The sequence below is a fragment of the Belonocnema kinseyi genome, chromosome 9 (assembly GCF_010883055.1).
Source record: "Belonocnema kinseyi isolate 2016_QV_RU_SX_M_011 chromosome 9, B_treatae_v1, whole genome shotgun sequence".
Taxonomy (NCBI): domain Eukaryota; kingdom Metazoa; phylum Arthropoda; class Insecta; order Hymenoptera; family Cynipidae; genus Belonocnema; species Belonocnema kinseyi.
The window spans coordinates 51,508,147-51,526,533 of NC_046665.1; the positions used below are offsets into that span (position 1 = coordinate 51,508,147).

General features: G+C 27.7%; 1 protein-coding gene across 5 annotated transcripts in view; it reads right to left on the minus strand.

Annotated features, from left to right (window-relative positions):
• LOC117179440 (GTPase-activating Rap/Ran-GAP domain-like protein 3) overlaps positions 1-16,217 on the minus strand; it is a 125,861-nt gene extending 109,644 nt beyond the window's left edge. Inside the window, exons 1-2 of one of the 5 annotated variants that reach the window (XM_033371239.1) lie at positions 15,733-16,217; positions 9,579-9,847 (exon numbers count right to left, since the gene is read on the minus strand). The gene's annotated coding sequence lies outside the window, so the exon portion shown is untranslated. The other 4 variants (XM_033371240.1, XM_033371241.1, XM_033371242.1 and 1 more) reach the window with 4 other exon arrangements.
• Positions 16,218-18,387: the final 2,170 nt, after the last annotated feature.

The following is an 18,387-nucleotide window of genomic DNA, read 5'->3' on the forward strand; positions in this document are numbered from 1 at the left end:
AAAATCAGTATATGCACTGATTATTTCTTTCTTACTGTTTTTTTAGGGAAAAAATATTAGCTTTAGAGGAACATTTAAAATGCTAAACAATTTCTTGTTATGTCATGTTAGTGTCGGTCATCTAAAATTGCTATTGGTTCTCAAACATCGTTAGATATCAAAGAATATTTACGTAAACATAACCTAAAATTTACCATAAAAACACTAAGACAATTAAAAATTATTTAAGTTTGTAAACTTTATTATTTTAAACTAAAAGCACTGTGGATTTAAGTCAAATGGTTTTGTATTAAATACAAATTTCAGGTTAAACACAGCAACATAGCCTAAAGTTGTTAAAAAAATTGTAAATATTATTTGACATCTAATGATTTTGTATTAAAAATACCAATAATTTCCAACCTTTATGATTTTAGAAAAAAATGTAAGGAATGAAAGGTTAATCAGGTTTTCAAAAATGATTGTGAGGATTTAAGACATATACCACTTTTTAAGATAGGATCTTTTTTGTTCTGCTTGAAAATAATTTCCAAATTGAAAAGCTAAATAAAAGAATTTTTTATTTCTTTTCATGTTAGCCTTTTCCAGGTTCTTACTAACCATAAACTGATATTACAATTCTGTGTTGCTGAAAAACCCCTTCAGGCTCGTTTCGTAAATTTAATTACTGAAAGTGTAAAATCAATTTCAAAGTTTTAATCATACCACCAGCAACGCTCTTATTTGAGAGTAAGCGAAGAGAACGTAGTAAATTCATTTGTTGCAAAAACTAAGATGTTTGGAATATCAGCAATTCGATTATTATGAAACTTAAGTTGGCAAATATAAGTTTTTTCTCAGTTTCCAGGTATATCTTTGAAAAAAATGAATTTAAACCAAATATAATTTCCGACTACAGATTCATGCTATTCATATAAATTTCTTAAACATATAAGCACTATTTAAAATTCATAAATATTTTTCATTATTTCTCTTATAATATACATTTTTGCGCAAGTTAAAAATTTTATTTTCTAATACAAAATATAATAATCATGTCCAAAAATTATTTTATGATTTCTTATGAAAACAAGAAATTGTAAGTTTATATAATTTACAACACCATTTTAATTTTCTTGCTTAGAAATTGATATTTTTAGTCGAAAATTAAATTTTATTTGTTGAAAATCATTACATTCAACTGAGAATTTAAATTTTCTCTTTTGGATTCTAAATGTATCGTTTTTAGTTCAGAATTCAATTATTTGTTGTAAAATACATGTATTAGGTCGAAAATTGGCTTTCATAGAAACTTTATCTTCTTTCTTGAAATTTTATATTTTTAGTTGAAAATTCATTTTGTACGGTTGAAAATTATTTTTTTTTTAACTGGAAATTTAAATATTCTCTCTATCATTCTAAATTCATTGTTTTTAGTAGAAAAATTGACTATTTGGTTAAAATTTATCTATGTTGTTAAAAATTTGTATTTTTTGGCAGAAAATTAATCTTGTAGCTTAAGAAATCATCTGTATGGTTGAAAATTCGTTTCTTTTTTATGCAAATATTTTTTTTTTGAAAATTTAATTATTGATGCATTTCTGACTGTAAATTAATCTTTTTTAGTTAAAAATGCAATATTTTCTTAAAATATAATTTATTTTGTTAAAAATTGGCCTTTTTGATAGAAGATTAATCTTTTTGGTCGAAAATTTGTTTTAGGTTAGGTTGAAAATTCAACTACTTCGTTGACAGTTTAATGACTTTGTTAAAAACTCATTTGTACTTGAAGATACCTTATTCTAGATTAAAATCGATCTAATTTGTTAAATTTTAACTATTTTGCTTCAAATCCTTTTTGTCGTTGTTGTTAAAACCCTATTTTTTTAATTCAAAATATAATTATTCCATTTTTTGGTGAGAAGGTTTTTTTTAGTTGAACGTTTGACAATTTGGTTAAAATTTATTTTATTTGGTTGCAAATTAGACTACTTGGTTGAAATTCATTGAATTTTGTTAAAGATTCGTCTTCTTCGGTAGAAAATTAGTCTTCTTGATTCGAGATTCATTTTTTTGGCTGAAGAGTCAACTACATTGTTAATTTTTTTTTGTTAAAAAAGCAAATCTTCTTGCTCGAAAATTCTTTTTTTATTTAAAATTGATCTTTTTTGGATGAAAATTCAACTGTTTGCTAAAAAAGTCATCTTTACGGTTGAAAATTCGTTTCATTTCTGGTGCAAAATTATTTTCTTTAATTGAAGATTCAACTGTAGCATTTTTGTTGTAAATTAATCTTCTTCAGTTGAACATTCATACATATTTTTTAATATTTCTTTTATAGTATGTATATATTATTGCGAAACTTTTAAATTATATTTTTTAAATTAAAAATATAATAATTCTGTGAAAAATTATTTGTTGATTTCGAATCTAAACTAGATATTCTAAATTTATATTCATTATTAAATAAAAAAGTGAATAAATTAATTTTAATTTAGCTAATAATTTCAAGGAAGTAACACATTTGAAAAGTTTTTTTTTCATTTATTTAACAGTCTGACTGATTATCAAATTCCATATTAAATTTAATTTTGATCAATGTGTTTCAAGCTAAAATATATCCTTAAATATTGAGAAATTAACTTAATTACATTTATCACGTTTTGTTCTCTTACTCATCATTTAATCACTGCATTTTTATACAATTGTCGTCCTTTAGTTACTTTCCAATTTAGTTATTTCGAAAGCAGTCAATTTTGATAACAATTTTCTCGATAAAAAATTAGGAAGTACAGAAAGAAAATGTCGGTCACTAGTGACCGTGGTGAAATTATATTTCCTTTCCAGAATGTTGTTAATTCTTCTATTCAAACAATGTTGCCACATGAAATAAAAATAGAACTAAAGTAAGTTTTATTTTGATGGCGCAGATATTCTTCATTCTTTATTGAAAACTTTTAATTACTTGAGATGGAGAAAATAAATAAATTACGAATATCGAGAAACTGGGAATGAGCTAAAGTTTTGAGTGAAACATTTGTGGGTTTTCTGAATTACATTTCCTATCTCGGGAGATGAAAGAGAAAAAGAAGAATTAAAGTACTTTAAAGAAACGAGTTGAATCCGCTGTTCGCTCCTAAATTTAGGGGATTTCCGGGTACGGCGATACTCAAATAGAAAGTTCTTTGAATCCTACAAAATGCACCGGTCCGTCTGTATTTCGCTGCAAATACAATTTTTCAGAATAAAGGCAAAGACAAACAATAGGAAAGTAGCAGTTCTAGTCTTGAATTTCATATTTGCTACAGTTTCTGACTGTTTTAACAAATATTTATTTCAATTAAATTTTTCTGGACTAACTATTCAATTTTCTTTCCTTCAATTTAGACTTGTTGTTGTTATTTACAGTTCTATTGGAAAATGTACCTTTATTGATAAAAAAGTATTATTAGTGGGTGGATACATGTCAGGAAAGACCTGGAAATTAGGGAAGTCAGAGATTTTTAAGACAAAATTGCAAAAACCACTCTTTTTTTCTTAAATCACTTTTCAATTATTTTGATATATTTTAGGGTACTTTAAAGATTTCTAAGGTTTTGAATAGACTCCAATTATTTTAAGCCGGTCGGACCCTTGGATTTTAAAGGGTTTTAAAGATTTAAAATTATTTTTTAAAATGCCAAGGAATTTTCAAGCACTCTAAAAAGTTTAAAAGGATAATAATAACTATTAATAATAACAATAAATTGTAATAATTTAAATGGGTTTCAAAAGATTTTAAAGGATATTGAATACTTTAGGTTTTTTACAATAATTCCCAGGTATTTTCAAAAAAGACTTAAAAATTTTCACGGAATTTACTAAGATTTGAATGATTAAAAGGTATCGGAAAAATTTTTATGGAATTTTAAAGACTTTAATAGAATTTCGGAATATATGGAATACTTTTACAGGATCTATACGATTTCAGTATATTTTAAAAGATTTCAAAGTTATTTAATGAGGTTTCTAAGGATTTCAATGAATTTAAAAGCTTAAATTTTTGTTTAAAGATTTTATACCATTTTAAAAATTCTAAGGAATCTTCATGTCAACAAATTTCAAAGGATTTCAAATATTTTAGGATATTTAAAAATATAATGAAGAACATTTTATAAATTTTAATAATGTAAAGGGATTCCAAAAGATTTCAAAATAATTGAAATATTCAAGGATATATTAAATTACTCCACGGCATTTTCAAGAAATAACAAATTTTTCACTGACTTTCCTAAGATTTGAATGATTTTAAAGTATTTAAAAAAAATTTGGTGGGGTTTTAAAGAATTTACTAGAATTTCAGAAGATATAAAATAATTGTATAGAGCCATAAGGTTTGAGGATATTTGAAATAATCCAAAAGATTTTGTAATATTTTTAAAGATATCAATGATTTTAAGGGAGTTACGTCTTTTTCTCAAGATTTTAGTGTATTAAACAAAATTACCATGGGATTTTCAAGCGCTTTAAAATGTTTCAAAAGCTTTCAAAAAATTCAAAGAATTGGAAATATTTTTGGGCATTTAAAAACATTCCGAAGAATGTTCAATAAATTTCAATAATTTCAAGGGACTTCAGCGGATTTTTTACCATGAAGAGATTCTAAGAGCTTTAGGAAGTTTAAAGGGATTGCAAAACATTGTAAAGAATTTAAAATATTTTCGGGTATTTTAAACGATACCGCGGCATTTTCGAGAGATTAAAATTTTTTGAGAGTATTCCTAACGATTTGAAAGATTTTGAGGTAATTCAACAAACTTTTATGGGGTAGAATTTTTAAAAAATGTTGGAAAATATGAAATATTTGTATATGATCTATAAGTTCTTAGAATTTTTTTAAGATTTCAAGTGCGACTTTATCAGATCTCTCAGGATTTCTATGATTTTAAAATCTCTGAAGGTCTTCTCATACGTTTTTGACGATTTCAAAAGATATAATGAGATTTCATGTAATTTTACAGAAATTTATCATTTTTAAATTATTTTCAAACAATATATTCACAAGAATTGAGGAATTTCGTTAAATTTTAAAGATTTTCAAATATTTCATGGTATCACGAAAAATGGTTAAGAATTTAAAAGATTTTAGAATATTTAAAATGATTTCACGGAATTATAATTGATATCCATAATTTGAAGGGATTTTAAAGAAGTTTATAGATTTTAGAGGTTTGTTTTAATTTCAAGAAATTTTTAATAGCATTACAAAACTCAAAGGGATTTTAAAATATTTGAAAAGATATGACATATTTAAGGTACTGAAAAAAATTCCAAGGTAATTTCCAGAGCTTTGAAAGTTGCAAGAGATTTTGGTAAATTCAGGGAGTTTATAAATATTTCAAGAAATTTTGTATTGATTCACATAATTTGAGAAGATTTTAAAGGGTTTCAATGATTTTAAGAAACTTTAAAAGCTTTCAAGGTGTTTTATTAATTTTTCAGGATTTTCGGTTCAATTTCAAGCATTATATAAGTATATATTTTAATAGGGTTTAAAGAATTCTTTCACAAGAAGTGAGTGATTTCGTAGGGTTTCAAATATTTGAAGAGATTTAAAAATATTTTTAGCATCTCATTTGAAGTAATTTGGAATTCACTCGCCTGAATAATTTTAAATTCTTTTGATTTCTCTTCAGTTTTTTAAATTTACTTGAATAATAAATTTACTCAATTTAGTGAATTTTTGGAAGTTTTTTTAAATGCATCCTAAAGTGTTTAAACTCAGCTTGAATTCTTAGTCATCTCATTGAATTCTTTCAAAGTAATAAATTTAGAATGTGTATATTTAAATTAGAAATTGTTTTATCCCATTTGTAAATGGTTATATTTGAAAAACATTACAATATTTAAGAATTTTGGTCTTTAAGTAATAATATTCAGATAAAATAAAAAATTAGTCAGGAAATATTCAGGGAAAAGTCAGGGAATTTTTAAAATGAAGTTTTGAGGCCTGTCTGTATTTAAAATAATTTCATTCATACATAAATTTTAAACTGTTTCATAAACTTTTTAAAAATATATTTTTTTAAATTCTCTGTTGTATTTATAGAACTAAGTTCTTAAATTATTACTCTTTGAGTGTTCTTTCAGAATTTCAAATTTTTTAATTTAGCAAAGCCATAACAAAGGAATATTGTTCTATAAAAATGTAGCAAAAATTCTTGGTTTTTCATCAAGCTTCCGTAAAAACATTTATGAAAGCAGTATGTCGAAGAGATTACATATGTTTCAATTGAGGTTTTTTCAACTATTGTTAGAATTTTAATTACGTTATACTTTCATATAAAGCAATTTTTTTCATCAAACTTTCTTTCATATTCTTCATTTATTATCATATGAATGTTTGTGAAACGAGCTTTCTAGGGTTTCCCTATGCAGTTTAAATACCCATTTCTATGGTTTGAATATTGCTGATTCTTAGTAGAATGAAACGACGCTGAAACTTGACACGGTTTGGTCTGCTTCAATATTGTTTCAGTATCTTCTTTCGGTCTGAATTGAATTGCATAAATCATATCCTTGTGTTTTTATCAAAATAGCGAGAATATCTTTAAACAATGTTGTTAAATTTTATTCTCTTGATGGTAATTTACTTTCTTGAGGGTAATACATTTTTGTTTACTAATTAATATAACAAAGGAATTGAAGACGTTTTTTTAAACTGATGCTTACGCTTCACTTTTGAAAAACGGTTTCATACTTTTATCTTTTTTGAATGAAGGTAAATTGTGATTATATAGTTAGAAGGATAAAAACTGTGAAAGCTTGTAGTAGCCAACAGGCCGATTCATTTTCCAACTTTTTTTGTCTAATTGAATTTTGATACCTCGCAAAAAATCCCCATCTATGCCACCCTTCCACCTGCAAAACTTCTTTCAATGAAATAATAAAATCTGCTTGGTCTTTGGATTTTGAATATCATATTTTTCAACTAAACAAAATTTTACTATTGATTTGAATATCATGAACAAATTTTCCTATTTGCATTTTTTTAAAATATTCAAGAAACGTGGTTTTTGGCTTGAGTTAAATGCACACTTTTCTCAAATATGTTGGATATATAGAACCTAAATTTTCCACCTTGAATCAAAGAAACATGCTTTAATTTTGTTTTCAAGAAAAAACATTAATTCGGGATGTGAAAAATCGTTCCAAAATATAAATAAGGTAAAATTCATGATTTTGCAAAGCGAAATAGTAAAATTTGTGTTAACTTATATCTTTTTATTTATGTTTATTAGCAAGAAATTACATACAGAAAATTTTCAATAATTTTTTTAACTAACATACATTTTTTTGAAGTACGAAAAACGAACAGAAGATATTCTTCGATCGGAAAAAAATTTGCAGGTGGAAAGGTGGCATGGGTTATGATGATGATTTTATCTTTATCTCATTAAGTTAAATTGATGAAATTGCCTTATGAAAATCATCAAATTTGTATCAGGTAGTATTGAAAATATGATCAAAATGTATCTATCCAAAAACGAGACCATTTCATTTTTTTAGTGGTTTTGAAATTACAGGTTTATAATTACAAAACAAAAAATGAAAAAGAATTCATTGGGCCTTATGAAAAGAAAATTTGTTTAAAGAATTATTACAGTTCTAACACTGAACAGAATATTTGGGAAAAGAACGATAATTTGAATAATTTCAGGGAATTTTTGAAAAATAAATATAGTTCTAACTTGAAATAGGAAGTTTTCAAGCAGAATGATAATTTTTACTTATTCAGAATTTGAAAAGGGAGTTTTCTAAAAGAATGAATATAGTTCTTAGAACAGGAAATTTTGAAGAATAATGATAAAATAGAGTAATTTCAGGGAATTTTCCAGAAATGTTGCAAAAAAATTATAGTTCTGGCTTATAAAAACACATTTTTCAGAAGAGTGATATTTTTGATTTGGAATGGGGAATTTTCAAAAAGAATTTCGATCCTGATTTGGAATAGAGGAGAATCTATAAATTTCGTCAGACTTTTCGAGAGGGAGACGGACTCAAAAATATATTACGTAAGTTTCGTCTTTCTAATTATTTTTTTTAATATGTGCTAATTGAAACTTGTACTATCTGTCCAGATCAAAACTTTAAATAATTATTTATTAAAATCCATGAAATCCTTTGAATTTTATGAATATCGTACAAAATCACTTTAAATACCTTTAAAAGAATCAAGCTCAATGGGAATTCTTTAAAAACTATCGAATTCCGTTCTAATTCCTAAGGATTCATTAAAATCATTTTAAATCTCTTCAATTCCATTAAAATTTAAATCCATGGGAATATCTACCAATCTGTTAAAATCTTTGAAATTCAGTGAAATATATCGATAAATTATTTTGAAATCCTTTGAAATTCTATTAAATCTTTCGAAGTCTTAAAACATCTTCTAAAATCCGTGAATATACTTTGAAATCTTTTGAAATCCCATTTAATCGCCGAAAGCTTCTTATATCTCTCAGAAATGGTTTATAGCCTTTAAAATTCTTTGAAACATTTTGAAAACCTTTCAAATCTTCGAAATTCTCTTAAAATTCCTTGAAATCTCTTAAAATCTTTTGTATTCCGCGGAAATCGATCTTCATTTCCTACAACCTAACGAAATCTTCAGTATCTCTTGAAATCCCATAAATTCTGATTAAAATCCTTGAAGACCCTTAAATTCCTGCAATATTTCTGAAAAAAATTAGATTCGCTCTGAAACTGTACTAGGTTATATCTTCAAACTCTCAAAATCTCGTAATTTCGTTTGAAAATTGTGAAATCTCTTAGTCATTAGAAAAACCCTAAAACTTTGGTAATAGTTTGTTTAATCCCATGAAATCACTAAAAAGCTTTGAAAATCTTTTTAAACTTCATACAAATTTGTTAACTATTTGGAATACTTTGTATCCCTCTCAAATACCTTAAAATCTCTTGAAATTTTTTTAATTTTTTAAAATCACCATTAAGTTTTTCAAACTTTTAAAATCCCCTAAAATAGTAGGAATGTAGTTTAAAATTTTAAAAATCGTACTCACGTACTCACCGAAAATCGTATATCACAAAAAAGAAAAATTAGGTGATCATACAGAAAATATGTGCTGCTGAGGCCTCGGTGGCGTAAACAGTTACAGCTCCACTAATTTATAATGGCGTTCCTGGTTCAAATTAGGGCTAAAGCAGATTTTTTTTGTTCTTCAAAAATTTTTGTGTGAAGCAATCGCGTTTACACGAAAATTTGCATAAATTAATTTTTTTTTTAATCACCAGAAAAAACCTGCTGATGCCTCGGTGGCGTAATTGCTTAACACCCCACTCATGCATAGTGGTATTCCCCGTTCACATCCTGACTGTGGCAAATTTTTTTTTTGTTTAAAAATTATTTGTCCGAAGTAATGTTTTAACATCAAAATATTAATTAAGAAATTAAAAACTCGAACGCTAAAATATTTAAATAGTAATCAAATCTTTCCAAAGAGCAAGAAAAGCTGGATATAAAATTGGGCAACTGCCCAGTTGCAGTTGAAAGGCAAGAACCCCATATAAGGACGATCATCTTTTTCTATTACCGGTACCTTGAAGAAAACTCGTTGTCAGTAGAAAAGGCGTTCTGGGCGTGATTGGTTAGGCCGAGCACGACTTGAAGCTACCCCATTGACATTCTATCCCACACCAAGTAGACGCAGCTTCAGACGATTAGGAATGTACGCTTCTGGTCACGTTCATTTACCCCGACGGTTTCGTTTACCTCTTATAAATCATACTTCCTTCCAAAGAAATCAAACTATTTCTCTGTCTCTGATTAATCCCAGTTCAGTCTCTTTCAAACTTCACTCTCGATAAGCTGAACATAAACCCTTCATTATCATCTAAAACTCCTCTCGAATCTGGGGCTTCGAAAGAGGCAAGAAACCGGATAAGGAATTGCTTCCAGTGTTTGGAAGTAACCAAATTGTTTTGATTGATTACTTTGTTTAGTAACGGTACGGATAATGAAGTTACTTTTGTAAATAAGTAACGAATTAGTTACTAGTTGCTTTTTTTTCATTAGCAGTAACTGAAGGGTAGCATCGCAGAACTAGATAAGCAACAAAATGGTAATTTTTCAGAAGGGCTGAAAAGAAATCTGCAAAATCGTAATCATTACCCGGCGGGCATGAAATTTGAAGGCGTTTTTAAGACGTATGGTTTAAAATGTGTTTTTAAAATGTAAGGTTTAAAAGACATTTTTATAACGTCCAAAGAACGTTTTAAGTCAAGCCAAAAAGCGTCCAATGTTCCAAATACATCCTAAAAACGTCTTTGGGTCATTGTATGCTTTTAGAACATTATTTGGCCTGACTTAGGACGTTTTTGGCACGGTAAAAAACGTCTTAAGACATTCTTGTCCACTGGGTATATTTAAAGATAAAACAAGAATCATATCCCAAGCTAAAGTGTTGCTGAATTAAGAGAAAAAATAGTTGTCCAGCTTCGAGAAAATAGATGTACAAGCTGAAAATCTGAAAGGGGTACTAATTACGAATTCGAATGAAAACAATTTTTTGCTAAAAATCCGAAAAAAAAGAAAATATTTTGGTTCCATTTAATTATAATAACTTAAAGAAATATCCGTATTGAAAGGTTTAAAAAAATATTATCACAGTAAAATTATTGAATATGACTTTACTGAATATTACAAAAAAAAGTCCTATCAAAAACTGAGATTTCGAAAAAATTATTTTACTACAATTTGTATTTCATTTTTTAAGAATTCTTGTGCAATAAACCCGTTTTCGATAAAAAGGTTTGTTATCGAGTTTTGTACTGCCGCCCTAAATTTATAAAAATTTATAATTTTTTAGTTATTTTCGAAATATAGTTCACAAGTCGCCTTTTTGTGACGACCAATTTTATTGCTTTTGCAACTGTTTTTTTAAATTTTCACTGTTTGATTTCTGTTGGCTAGTTTCCGAAAGATTCTTTAGTAAGGCAGGATTCATCTTAGACTCGAAAATGAAAAGATTGAACTACGAAGTTTTCGAAAAATGATTGCTGTTAAAAATAAATAAAGGAAAGGAATTGCATGAAATTTATAAGAATACCAGATGAATTTTAACGAACTCAGGAAACGTTAAAAAATATTGTAAGAAACTTGAGAATTGAATAAAATTCGAGTAAATTTAGAGGAATTTAATAGAATGAGACAACACTGTCGAAATTACATAAAAATGCAAGCTGGGTTTTTAAAAATTGCATGTAAATTCAAAAAATTCGATGATTTCAGTAGAATTGGAGTCAATTTAAAATAAGTCAAGAGAATTGAAAAGATTTTAATAAAATTCCTAAGAATTCAAGATGAGCTTAAAAGACTTTAAGGTGAAATAAATAAAAATAAATAAAACAATCCATTTAATTGAATACATTTGGCTAATTTAAAAGAATTAAAGCGACTTCAAAATAATTCAGCAACAGTTAAAAAATGAGATAAATTCCAAACAAATCAAACAAATATAAAAGAATTCACGAAAAATTACTCAGAAGTCGAAGTGAATTCCACATGACTTAAAATAAGTTTTAAAAAATCAAAAATATTCCACTGATATTATTAAAATTGAAATGAATTTAGCAGAATTTAAGGGAATTCAGATGAGTTAGATAACGTTATATGAATGTGCAAGAATATATCTAATTAATATATTTGTTTAATTTTCATAAAAATTTGAGGTGAATTTAAAAAACTTAAGAGCAGTGAAAGAAATATAAAAATGTTGAAGATTTAAAAAATGAAATGATCGAGTAGAATTGAGCAAATGAAGAAAAATTAAAGTAAAGTTTTAAAAACTCAAGACAAATTAAAAAATTTCCAGAGAATTGCAAAGAATTCAAATAAATTTAGAATAAATTTGTTTAATTTCGGGCGAATTTCAAATTAAAATTAAAAAAAATTCCAAATTAATTCAAACGAATTAAAAAGAAATTTTAAATTCTAAATATTACAATGTTTTCAGAAAAATTGGAATGAGATCAGAAAAATCCAAGAGAATTAGACGAAATCAAGATAAATTCATGATAGAAATTCAATTGAATGGAGCAATATTTAAACATTTTTAAATGACAGTAACTGCAAAGAAATAGGACTGCATAGAATTGGAGAATAAGAATAAATTCGAAAGCCTTTAGGGCGAATGAAAATAAATAAAAATTAAAAAAAGATTCATTGCTTTCAATGAATTTCAAGGGAATTTCAAAGAATTTAGGGCGAATTCAAAATAATTAAAGTAAGTTTAAAAGAATTAAAATCAATTCAAACTTCTTAAAATTAGTTCAATTTAATTTAAAAACCTCTAAAAAATAAACATTTCTGATTTCAGTAAAATTTGAGTGAATTTAAAAAATGAAAGGGAATTCCGGAGAATTCGACGAAATACTTACGAAATCAAAAAGAATAAAAAAGAATTCAAATTAATCGAAATAAATGTTTAAAATATAATAAAATGTCAATATAATAAATAAATGAGAGTGAACAGAATAAGTGAATAAGAATATGATAAATTCCATAAGAGTTCAAAGTGAATTTAGTAGTCTTCTAGGTGAATTAAACAACATTTTAATCCAAACAAGATCCATTGAATTCATTGGATTTCTTAAAATGCTTTGGAATTTTCTGGAAAATTTAAAAGAATTCAGGATGAGTTCCTAAAAATTCAAATAAATTCAAAAGAGTTGAAATTACTTGAACTTTTTTTCTGGCAGACCGACCTGAGTAAATTCGGACATTCCGAGATTGATATTTTAAATGACTTTAGCGGTTTTAACCAGAAATTAGCACTAGTTAACGATTAGAATGATTCCAAATTTTGGTTAAGAGAACCTTCAGTAATTTAAGCTATCAATTTAGCAATATCCGTCACTAGTTCAAAACAGTTGGAATTTTCACTAAAAATCAGGGAAATCTCACTGATTCGAATTTAGAGAGTAGTTATTGTTTCAAACTATAACTTGTTCTTAGTTATTTTTGCGAAAAAATAATTATTGTCACTTTTTTAGTTTCTTATGCTCAGAAAAGTAATTAACGCTTATTTCTACATGTATTAAGGTCTGTATTCAGCCATATTATGTAAGTCACTTTGTAACTTTTTTTCTTAAATCATTTTTTAAAGATAAAATTATTATAATATCTTCTTTTCATACAATTTTTTGGATTTTCAGTTATTTTAATGCACTATAAAGACTTTTAAATTCACCTTTCATTTATAAAGATTCTTTAAGATTCTTACTCACTAATTTTCTTTAATATCCTTTATGTTCCTTATGTTATTATACTTTTGTTTTATTTTTTTAAATTTATCTTGAAATATTTTAAATTCACCTTAAATTTTTATGGATGTTATTAAACTTTTTTGATTTTTAAATTCAATGTCTCTTAAATTCCCTTGAATTATTTTAATTTATTTAAAATTCATCCTAAATTCTTATTAATTTATCCTGAATGATTCTAAATTGTTTTGAATTCTTTGGAATTCCCTTGATTTTTTAACTCTCACTGAAACATTTTAATTTAGTTTCTTTCAATTAATCCTGAAGTCTTTTAAAATCACCTTACATCTTTTGGCATTTCCTTCAATTCGTTAAAACTTTATTGAATTTAATGCATTTTAAAAATATTTTTGTATTTTTTTCAATTCAATTGCTTTTTTTTAAATTTACCTTCAATTTTTATGAATTTCATCGAATTATTCTCATTTTTATAAATTCACTCGAATGTTATTTAATTTGTTGCTTTAAACAAATTGTTCAATTCACTTAAATTCTGTTCAATTCATTATGCATTTTGTTCATTCACGCTTTGCTCCATTCGATGGCAATTTTTTTATTAAAAAAAAAAATTTAAAGTAAATTCTTTCATATTCCTACGAGTTTCATTAAAGTCTCTTGAGTTACCTTATATTCTTTTAAATCCACTTTAATTTTACTGAAATCAGTGGAATATTTCAGGTTATTTTTTTTCTTTACTCAAATTTTTTAAATTTACCTTGATTTTGTATGAATTATACTAAATTCTTCTAATTGTCCTTAAATTCCTTGAAATTAACTGCAATTTCAGTACATTCATGAGTATTGTTTTTGAATTTATCCTAAATTCGTTTAAATTGTCGTGGAATTCCTATGAATTTCATCGAACTCTTTAGAATTTTTTTTAGCTCAAATCAACATTAGTCAGCTTTTTTTGGGTTAAAACATGATTTATTTTTAGTTTATTTTTGAAAAATGTATTATTTTAGTTAAATGTATGTTAACTTGTATTTTTTTAAATGATCTTTTTTTTTAATTCTTCTCATTTCCCTTAAATCCTCCTAAGTTTACTCGAATAATATTTACTTCATGAGTTTTATTTTTTCAATTTATCCGAAATTCGTTTAAATTCACCTAGAATTATTCTTTGAAATTGATTTAATTCAAAAGAATAAAAAACATAAAAAAATGCAATTAAATTGTTTATTAATTTGACTGAATTCTTCTCATTTTCCTAGAGTTTCTCTACATCCACGCAAATTTTAGTTCATTCGTAAGTTTATTTTTAAAATTTATTCTGAATTATTTAAAATTTACCTGAAATTTTTATAAATTTTATCGACATCTCTTGAATTTATAAGAAAATTAGTTCTCCTTTCCAGTAACTTACGCTGTGATAGCCCTTTTAATTAATAAAATGTAACGTACTCTTCGCTTGAATTCCTAACAATTCACCTTGATTTTCTTATAAATTTTAACAAATTCTTCTTATTTCCCTTAAATCCTTTTAAGTCCACGCGAATTTTAGTTGATTCATAAGTTATTTTTTATTTATGAATTATCCTGAATTCTTTAAAATTCACCTGGAATTTCTATGAATTCTATCGAATTCTTGTGAACTCAAAAGAACATTGGTCACTTTTGCTCATTTTTTTAGTTTAAGTAGGCCACTTTGACTCTTTATAGAAGTAAATTAGGCTGAATTAAATTATTACAGAAAAAATGTTACCATTTCGTTACTTATTTGAGGGACTGAAACAAAATTGAACCATAATTGGCTCATATTGAGTCAAACAATCATTGAAAGCAATTAAATTGTTTTTCAGTTCTTATATTAATGAACATAGCAAATATAATTGAAATTCAAAATGATTTTACAAGAAAAAACCTGAATCAAATTGAATTCCTATTTTTTTTGTAACGCTGCGGGCAAAAACAAGTTAAAAGGAAACAAGAAATACGATGACTGTATCGTACATTAGAATAAATTATAATAAACGACACTCAGAAAAAAATGTCTTGATGCAAAAAACTGTTTTCTTGAATAAACATAAAAATTTGATTGAATTAAACAAATGGTGAATTTTTGACTGATCCAACCAAATATTTCATTGACCCAACCAAATTTTTTGGTTCAATCAACCAAACACTCCATCTACTAGAAGATTGGCTTAAAGCAACTAAGCAATTTTGTTGGGTGAATGAAATATTTTGATGTCCATATAATAATCATATTCTATGATTAAACCAACAGAAATGCTGTTGATTCAACCAAATCGTTTTCGGAGGGTACAATCCTCATTAATCTTGTTTCTTTTAAACTTACTTTTGCTTGGACAACCTTTTAAGCCCGTTTCTTAAGCCCCTCAGTTTCTAAAAGTATCTTCGTTGCCCCTATCGTTACGAAAAAAGTAACTAGTTGCAGTAACTTCCCATCACTGGTCCTCAGTCTACCTTTCCTATTGTTGACTAGATTCCTGCTCCGACATTTCAAAGATTGACTCTTTTGAAGATTATTTCCTCTCGTTGATTCTTCCAAAATAACAGGAGCTGATGAACCTCTGAAGCACTCTTCTTGACTGAAGGAGGCAGATTTGGGTTCAGTCGAGGACTTTGAACCAATTTCACACCTCGCGCGTTACTCAAACACCCTGACAAGTCAGCCGCGTGTAATACGACGATAGGACTCAAGTACTACTATACATCACGGCACGTATACACTGATTACATAGGTGTTTGTAAAGTAGTAAAGTAGGAAAACGACTAGATACTTTGGGCGCTGGCACGAAACGACGTTCGCTCCTCGGGACTCCAACCCCTACTGAGTGGTAACCCCGACCCTTTATACACGATACGACCCCCCACGACCCTCTCGGAGCAACGAACACTTAACACTCCAACCCAATGTATATAACAAGCTATAAACGCGTCGTGTCCCCGCTCAAGACGCAGGCCGACTGGCGCCGCATCCCGCCTCGCGGAGTGCATCGGCTCGGTCACAAACACAGCAGCGCCAACCGCGCAAACTTATCCTACTTGTTCGCCCGCATGCACACGGATAGATGTCAGTGTGTTTAGATATAGGTAATGACGTGATATACGCGCGACCCGTATTCACGTGGACCTGCTTTTCGTACGCGCAAGAATACTCTATTAACCTATTTACCCCACTCGTCGCGAGATAGGTCCTTTTTATTCAGTAAAAAGGGTAAGGGAACTGTAAGACTTGTAACTACTGTAAGTGGCTAGGCGGGATATTTTTAGAGAGTTTCTGCAGTGTCTTGCTGGAAGGAATTGAAATTAGATATTGATGCGTAATTTTACGTGATCTATGACACATGATGACTTGGGGAACATCTTCACCTGGGGTGATTGCTAGAGAGATTGATCAGCTATCTACGTCCGAAAGATGTTGTGGAATGAACGACCGGGGCTCGGATCCCAAAGGAGCTGGAGAGCATTTTCTCACCATTTTAAAAAGCAATATTCAATGAATATTGAATCTAGACCACGTCGACAAAAAAAAATACCATCAAATTTATTACTACTTGGTAAAAAACCTTAACATCCAAAATAAATAATTACTGACGCAACGTTGAAATTCTAGACTGATCTAAAATAACACCTACTCCTTTTTACCTCCTCTTCAGCTTCCCTTTCTCACTTTTCTCATTTGAATTCCTTGATCCGGGGCAGTATAACGAGGCTAGAACAGAGTGAGATAGCTTACCCGTGAAAGGGATTTAATTATGGCGTAATAATAAAAAAAAGCGAGGAGAAACAACTATAGTAATCCGCTGCATCGTTTGGTTATCCAAACTGGTAATCAAATGTAATTCTAGTAATTCAGTGTAATCAGGAGTAATCCACCTTTAATCCAAGTATGTATAATTTGAAAAATTTAAATTAGATTAAAACCAAATCCAGAATGATTGATTCTCAGGTATAAAAGCGAGAGCATTCTTTCCTTCTATTTTTTCCCCCTTTTTTTTATTTTTGACCATACATTTTTTTTAAACGAGGATTTTTTGTAAAATTATAATATGAGCATTTTACGATAGTTGTCTTTTGGTCCTTAGATTCTTGTTTTTATTTTCAGGAATGATATGGATCAGGTAATTCGGAGATCTTTACATAGAAAATACACATATTTTAAATTCAAAATTAATATTCCTAACTACTCCATTTTCTTTAAGAAATAATCTGTTTGAATTGGAAGTTTATGGATGTTACACAAAATTCGTTTGTTTGGGTTGAAAAGTGTATACACCATTAAGTCATTTCCTTTTGAAGGTAGGCGTGACTCACTCGGTCCTGGCATACCTCTCTAGCTTCTTTTATGCCCATGCATTTTTTCATGCAGGCTCTCGTGTTTCTGTGACTTCTTATGTCTCTTCTACTAGGGTCTCTTTCACACATTCTAACCATTCTTTCCACGGTCTACCTCTGGGCACGCTGCCATTTACTTTACCCTGATACACTTGTTTCGTTAGTCGTTCATTTGGCATTCTCTCAACATTTTTTAAACCGAAAATGTAATTATTTACTTTAAATAAATTAAAGTAAAGAGGTTATTTTGTCGACCAGGGTTAATAATTATTAAATTCTTATGTTAAATTTGGTTAATTAATAGGTCAAATAATTTTCTAAATAAACGAGAAAAAACCGGCATTCCCGGTTCAAATCCGGGCAGTGGCATCTTTTTTCTCGTTTATTCAGAAATTTATTTGGCCAGAAATCAGCCAAATTTAACATCAGAATTTAATTATTTACTTTGCAGATGATAGTTTATATTTTTTGGATGCAAATTAAACTGATTGTTTAAAAATGCATCTATTTTGTCAAAAATTCCTCTTTTTTTGGTAGAAAATTGAACTATTTTGGTAACAAATTTAACCTTTTGGTTGGAAATTCATTGTTTTAAGTAACTTTTTAAGCTTATACCATTTTATATTTTAAATTTATCTTCTATGTTGAAAGTTCAACTATTTGGTTGAAAATACATGTATTTTGTAAAAATGATTTGATGAAACAAATCAAACCTTTCTTCGACCGTTGATATTTATTGATTTCAAATTCTTTATGTCTTACGGTCCAATCGTAAATCGA